Here is a 7840-nt window from a genome sequence, read left to right as displayed (position 1 = left end):
GAATATCAAGCCGAGAGTGATCCAACTCCTTACAAAATTCCATGAACTTGAATTTGAAAATCCATATCTATACTTGAAAGAGTTTGATGAAATAATATGCACTTTATACTTTCCTAATGTGTCTAAGGACACGGTCAGGCGGAAACTCTTTCCCTTCTCCTTAAAAGAAAAGGCTAAGATGTGGTTACACTCCCTATGTCCACTATTGATTGGTAGATGGAATGACATGATAAGGGAGTTCACTAAGAAAATTTTCCCATATCATAAAACGAACACCCTTAGAAAGTCAATCATGAACTTCGCCCAAAAGGAAGATGAAACATTCTTCCAATGTTGGGAGCGGTTCAAGGATCTTGTCAGTTCATGCTCACAACATGGTTTTGAAATGTGGTCGCATCACAAATTTCCTCTACGATGGACTGTCATCTTCCATGAGCCAATTGGTTGAAACAATATGCAATGGGGAATTCATGAACAAAGATGTCAATGATGTGTGGGATTATTTAGATAGACTTGCTGAAAAGTAAGATCATGGGACATCTCTCTAAAACCAACCACTTTTAAGCCTACTCAATCAAAGGAAATGGGAGGAATTTATGCTTTAAAAGAAGAAGATAACTTGAGTACAAGGGTGGCCAATCTCATAAGAAGAGTCGAGGCCATGGAAGTTCAGAAGGATAAGATTAAGGAAGTAGTTTGTGGTATTTACTCTTGCAACATACACACAACTAAAAATTGTCTAACAATACTTGCTTTTCAAGAAATTCTGAATGTGCAGTTAAACGCTGTGAACAACTATTAATGACCTTTCAGTGGACCCACCTCAAATACATACAACTCCAGCTGGAGGAATGAACAAACTATTACTCCTCAAGGATTCCATAACCAATTCCTGAATCAAGGGAACCTTCAAGAGGATCCGGTCTTAAAACACCTTCAAAATCAAGTACTTTTCAATTAGAGTATATTGCAAGTCATTTAAGACCTTTCAAAGGCCATACAAGGGTGTGGGATAAAAATTTCGATTGGGGATAAAAGGATCTTTCCGGCCGAACCTCTCCCCAACCTTAAACCGCATTATGTGACTAGTGTCCCAAGCTCTTTAAATCAATATTTAGAACAATCTAGTCTATCACCACTCTTAGGAGTGGTAAAATAATTGACAAATCTATTCCGGTAAAGACTGAAAAGTTTAAGGACCCAGGAGAAGACACAGATGATAAACCTAGCATTGCCCCACATGGGTTAGAACCGGAACCTCAAGGCAAGCTGAAGGCTCCATTCCCTCAGTGGTTGATTACACCAAAACCTCTATCAAACTCTCTGAATATTTTAGAGGTGCTTAAGCAAGTGAAGGTCAACATTCATCTACTAGATGTTGTTAAACAAATCCCTTCATATGCCAAATTTCTGAAAGATCTATGCGTTACTAAGAGACGACAGACTATTCAACAGAGAATTTTTCTAATAGAAAAAGTGAGTGCCATCCTCAAGCAAGATGTGCCACAAAAGTACAAAGACCTTGGTAGCCCAACTAATACTTGTGTAATTGGGAACTATTGAATTGAGTACGCATTCCTTGACTTGGGGGCAAGTATTAATCTGATTCCTTACTCGGTTTACAAACAACTGGGCCTAGGTGAATTAAAACCCACCTGGACCACATTACAACTTGCCGATCGATCAGTTCGTGTAACAAGAGAGATAATTGAGGATTTGTTTGTTCAGGTTGACAAATTCTACTACCCAGTAGATTTTATCATCCTAGATACTCAAACCATCGTGGACATGAGCACTCAAAATTTTATCATTCTTGGTCGCCGATTCCTTGCCACATCAAATGCAATTATTAATGTAGGAATGTGGTTATGAGTTTATCTTTCAGAAATATGACATTGAAGCTCAATATCTCTTTTTCAATATGAGTAAATAGGCAGGGGATAATGACAAGGCCGACGATATTAACATGATTGACTCGTTCGTGGAAGATAGAGTACTCCTGACTCTATACTCTGACCCTCTTGAGACATATTTGGCCCACTCCCCTAATTTGGATGATGACATGATTAGGGAGAGGGATGCCATGCTTAAAACTGCGCCGGTACTTGAAGTTAACTGGTGGAAGCCATAATTTAAAGATTTGCCCCAAACTGATGTAATGCCTATACTGTCTAACTTCAAGACACCGAAGCTTAACCTAAAACCTTTGCCCACTGAGCTTAAAGAAGTTTACTTAGGTCAAGAAGAGACATACCCAGTGGTGCTTTCATCCCACTTTGAGAAAAAATAGGAAAGTATGCTCATTTCTACTCTTGAAAAAGATAAAAGAGTTATTGGGCATATCATCACAGATCACGATGTGGTGAATGAACTCCTTTCAACTGAATACTTTGACTCTTTAGAAGATTACTTGGCGCACTTGATGGTTTTAAACGATCCATTGATACAAGACAGAGTGGATGCCTTACAAGACAATACCTCGGTAGTTGTTACTGACCGAGAGTACCCTCATTTTGAAGTCCCTCCTTCCATAGATCCTGAATGTTTACTATTAAAGGAGGAGGAACTGAAAATTGAACTAAGGTCTGAAACTTCAGAATGTGTTGAGACTACACCACCTACTGAGAATTTTTCTGAATTTCATCTACTTGTAGTCTTTGATCCACCATGTTGTACTAGGGAACTTTTTCTATCATAGGTGAATCATATATACTTTGGACACTCAGGAGCTTAAAAGGAAACTTTATGCTGAGGTCTATAAATTTCTTTGGACATTTATGTTCCAAGGCATCCAAGCCTATTGCAAAAAGAGCTTTTGGATGATCTTGTTGAGAAACCTACTGAGAAATTTATCAAGATATTGGTTGGAGGAGGAACCTTGCAACATGACTGAGTAGCTTTCCCCTGTTTTCCTAGTTAGGTTTACCACTTTCTGCTGTTTAGGATAGTTTTCTTTTCGCTGTTTAGGATAGTTTGCTTATCGTCTGTCTAAGTCTTTTGTGTTAACCAATGTTCACACTGAGATCATTGGAAAAACCTCAAAATTCCTTCTTCAAGTATTATCTTTTCACCACTTCCCTTTTCTTTTCATTGCCTCTTTTGCATTACATGCTTATTTCTTTTACATTCAGGACAATGTAGATTTTGGGTTGGGGATGGGGGATTAGGTAAACTAATCAGTGTTTTCTTAGTTTTGAGCAAAATTTTTAAAAATTTTCAATGTTTCAAGTTGAAATCTGTTTGGGAAGCGATGAATTGTGTACTTAAGAATGCTTTGAGTATGATAAGATAGAGATTAAATTTTGGATTATTGAAGTTTGATCAACTAAGTAATCTATCACCTAAGTTCTTGCGCTCAATTGATTAAGAAGAAACTTGAATATCATGTTAATCTAAATTACAGGACACATTCAAACTATTTTCTGTAAACAATACTGGAACCTCTGGTTGTTAACATATAAATCATTGATAGATATTGAGAATTGAGTCTGGAGAATTTTATCCACCTTAAATGATGAAAAGAACCAGTTAAAAAACATGAGATCGACTAAAAGGTCATGTATGGTGAAAGAGTGGAAAAGAATGAAAAAAGTCTCTGAAAAGAATGTAAAGTCTGAATAAAAAAGTGCATAAAAAGTGACCATCGATATAAAATAAAAAACTAGAAAAAGAAGGAGACGGGGATAAGTTCGGAATCAGTACTTGAATTTTTAAATTATTCTTGATATGATGAACATGGCTAACATTATGAAATAATAGTATTCTTTATGGAAGTAAGTTGATTTTCACTGAGCACTTTGAAAAACTTGATAGGCGAACTATACTCTGACTTAATAGATTAAGAGCTTATTTAATTGATTGCTTATATGATTCGGCTCTAGGTTTTCAAACTACCACTTTCATGTCTCAATCTACTGGTTCGTACTTGATTACACAAAAGATTGTTTTCTGAAACAGGTTTGAATATTGAGCATTGAAGTTCATTTTTCGCATATGTTGCTCGGGACTAGCAAAATGCTGGTCGGGGATTGTGTTGAGGGTCAAATATTGTATATTATCCCCCATTTATTACTTGCTTTTTTGAACATGATATTGCTTAATGTTCTATTTTAATCATGTTTGTGTTGCAAGGTGAATTTAAGAGCTTGGATTGAAAAGGGTACTAAAAGCATGGATTTGATGCTAAAGAATCACCAAGGTAAGGGATGAATCTTAGGAGACCAAGATTGAAAAATTTATATACCAAAGATCCAAGAAAATCAAGTGAGAAATGAAGAGAATCAAAGATTTGAAGCGAAGAAAATGAATCCTAAAATCGTCCTGAAAAAAATATTCTGAAACTCAAGGTCATTTTATGAAATTATGTAGAGTGAAGTCTATTTTCGAAAACAGCGTAGAGTGAATTCTATTTTAGCAAACACGTAAATTTGAGGTGGTTTCTAGAGTTTTTCAACTAGGTGTGAAAGTTGGTGTTCCACAACTATAAATAAGACTCCCTAGGATGTTCCTAAGCATCTTCTAGGGTTTAAGGAGTAGAGAAAAAGGGTGGAGAAGCCGTCGTGAAGAGTTTTTCTTCTTCTTCCTTAGTTATTTTCATAGTTTTCTTAAGAGAGTTTGGTCCAATCTTGTCTATAGTTAGCTAAACCTCTTAGCTAGGGCTAAGTGGTGAAGCTTGTAGCATGATGAGATATTTCTATTGCTTTAATTCATGTTTATGTCGAGCTCCATAGATTCTAATTTGATATTTAAGGAATACTTTTAGTTTTTAATGGTTTATTGTGGCTCAAATTACAGTAGATCTGCCATGGCTTTGAGTATCTTATTTTCTTGATTTGAGATTGTGAAATTAGTAAGTCTTGTTATTCATCATCGTCCCTTGGGCATGGTAGGGTGATGGAATCCTTCCTAATCTTTACAATTCTCCTACTTTGAGATTATGAGATTAGTAAATCCTGTTGTTTGCCATTGTCTCCTAGGCATGGTTTGGTGATGGAATCCCTGCCAATTATCATAGTTCTCCTTGATTGAGAATTAGGTCAATGGAAGTTTAGATTTTGTTTTATTAATATATTTTCCAATTGGATAAGATAGGACTCCAATTCTAATTGTGTTACTTGAATCAAGCAAGAGGGCTCCCTGATCACTACAAGTGGATCCTTGGCACCTTAGTTCCCACCTTTAAATTATTAGTTTTAATTACTCTATCAAATACTTCAGAATTAGTTTCACATCTTCTTCTAGTTTTATTTCTAGTTAATTTCAGAAACGTACAAGTTTTAGTCCCTGTGGATTCAGTCTTACTGAGATTATTACTATATTGCAACCCTACACTTGGGTTTGTGAACATAGGGCTAGGATTATCTAGAGGTTAAAAGGTTTTCTTGGGTTAAGGTTTAGGGTAAAAAATGTACCTCATTTACCTGTTTTTTGCTCCTTGATACTCATGTCAACTTGTTTATTCAGTCTTTAGCTTCCAAAGGATCAACTGACTATATAATAGATGGACTCATGTGATTGACAAACAAGGTGTACAAATAAGTGTACTAATAGTATTCTTAGCCAAAATTTGGCCATCCAATGATTTAAAGGATTTTTCAATTTGAAGTATGATCCTATGATACCCTTTGAGGTAACGCATGCAAGAGGCTTTAAGGTGTCATGAGTAGCTCTTGTTACAATTATGGGAACATGACCAAATTGACCTATCTGTGTTCTGCGAAGAGCTATCGGCATTCTCGAGAGTTCCTCTTGCATTAGCTGAGCCTATTAGATTTGAAGTGACTGTCATTAGCCAATGGTTGCCAAACCATTAGACCATGATAGGTCAACTGTTGGATACGAAACGACATAGTTGCTTCTTCTTCTTCTTCTTCTTCTTCTTGTTTTTTTTTTGTATTTCCTTACATTTGTCTCTAATTGAACATTCTTTCACCGTCTTCTTTATTTGTTAAAGAGTAAAGGAAATTCAACATGGTATGAATTTCAGAAGTGATGTAGAAGCAACAATTACTACCCCGACCTTGCCTTTGATGGTGGCTAGGAAAAGTAGATCAGTTGGGACATCAAATAGCTCATTAAGACCTGTAGTGGAGATAGATAGTCTTCCAAAAGCCAATAGGGAAGAAGAAGAAACTTAGGGTGATGTACTTGCCATACATCGGTGTTTTGTTAGCCCTGAGACTACGCAACCTGAACCTCTGTCACGTTTCTTCCCAATTGAAGGATTTACCTTGTCTCGAGAGGGTGCATAGCATATTGAACTCATTACTGACATTGAGAATCCAGTTGCTACTCTCAATGATTTGGATCCTTTGATTCATGAGATAACCGATCTAACCAATTCCATTGAGAGGCTGGTGTAAGAGCATGTTATCACAAAACCTATTGCTTCTTTTAATGCTATGAGAACAATTTTCACTCTACCTGCAGTAGATTTTAATACATCGGATCCCTAAAAGTTTACCACCAGTTTTGGTTGATTCACCACGCATTAGAGGGTCGGAGGGACCTTCTAGAAGGATGAATAAAGATTTTTCTCTTCAGGCTTTGGCAGATATAAGAGCGCTGCAAAGTTAACTTCTTCAACTTCTTGAGCCATGAGAACAAATGATCGATTATACTTTAGCCCTGCCTTCATCTTCTGGCCAGTTGTCCGAAGCTGATTTTTTTAAGGAGGTCGAGACTATGTTGGCATCCCAATTGCCTGATCTTCGTACAGATGGTCCATTGGAATCTCTGATTGTCCGCGTGAGATGGATGGAGTCTCTTAGAGCTCTCGATGAATCCTAACTCGACTTGCTACAACAAATCTCTTTAGCTATTCATAATTATAAAGTGGCTAAAGATGATGTTGACCGAATTGAAGTTGCCTTGCAACCTTAGTGACAATTTATTTTTGGGATATCAGCCTTGATTCAGAGTTTGGGTGGCCAAGTCCAACAGATTGATGCCCTGGTCTTAGAAAGCAATTCTTTAGCTTTTGAAATAGATTTTATCCAGTAACAAGTTAAAGAGTTACAGAAGCAATAACTGCTCTCTCCTAGAGACTTGATACGGCTAAGGAAGCTAAGAGGAAAAAGGATGAAGACTTGGTGTCTCATATGGTAACCTATCCATATTCTCATGCTAAGATAAAAGGACTCTTTGAAGGATATTGAATTTGAAAAGGAGAGCTTAAGAAGTCTTGGGGGGGGGGGGGGGGAGATAGGACTATGCTAAATAATCGAATAAAGTGCTGAATAATAAATAAATCAGAGATCTTAATTGCACTAGTATTGAAACGTTGATTCAAACTGATTCGTAGGGGGACAACCTTCACCCAAACAAGTTTAAGTAGGACAACCTTATTTCACGAATGTGATAAGAATCAAAATTCAAAACTGAGAAAGAGTAAATAAAACTAATTATTACAAACATTCACCACTTGTAGTAAAATGAAATTACAACCATTCACCATAAAAATAATAAAAGTATATATTCACCACAACACCATGAATTATAGTGGTTCGGTGTGTCAACAACTGTTCTCAAACAGCTACACCTACTCCACTCCCAAAATCACTATCCATGTAATCTTGACTTTCACTATGAATAAGGTTTTCACAGGGTCACCTTAAAACTTGATATAGTTATGATTTTACCAGGCTATCAAAAACAAAGAAACCCCTCACTTAGATTTTCTGGCTTATCTCAGAAAAACCAACACTAAGATTTTTTGGCTATCTCAGAAAAACCAAATACAAAATGTAAATATATACTTATCTTCACCATAGAAGAAGCTGTAGCTGAAGAACCGATCAATGTTCAGTTTGATAGAAAAGGTCTAGGGTTCTATTGATTT

General features: G+C 36.5%; 1 non-coding gene across 1 annotated transcript; it reads right to left on the bottom strand.

The window, feature by feature from the left end:
- Positions 1-274: 274 nt before the first annotated feature.
- Positions 275-381, bottom strand: LOC131230028 (small nucleolar RNA R71). Its single transcript, XR_009163756.1, has one exon. It is a non-coding gene; the product is annotated as a small nucleolar RNA R71 (small nucleolar RNA).
- Between the last annotated feature and the right edge of the window lie 7459 nt (positions 382-7840).

This window comes from Magnolia sinica, chromosome 16 (assembly GCF_029962835.1).
Source record: "Magnolia sinica isolate HGM2019 chromosome 16, MsV1, whole genome shotgun sequence".
In the NCBI taxonomy this organism is placed as follows: domain Eukaryota; kingdom Viridiplantae; phylum Streptophyta; class Magnoliopsida; order Magnoliales; family Magnoliaceae; genus Magnolia; species Magnolia sinica.
Note: the sequence above shows the minus strand (reverse complement) of the source record. Positions and strands in the feature narration are given on the sequence as shown.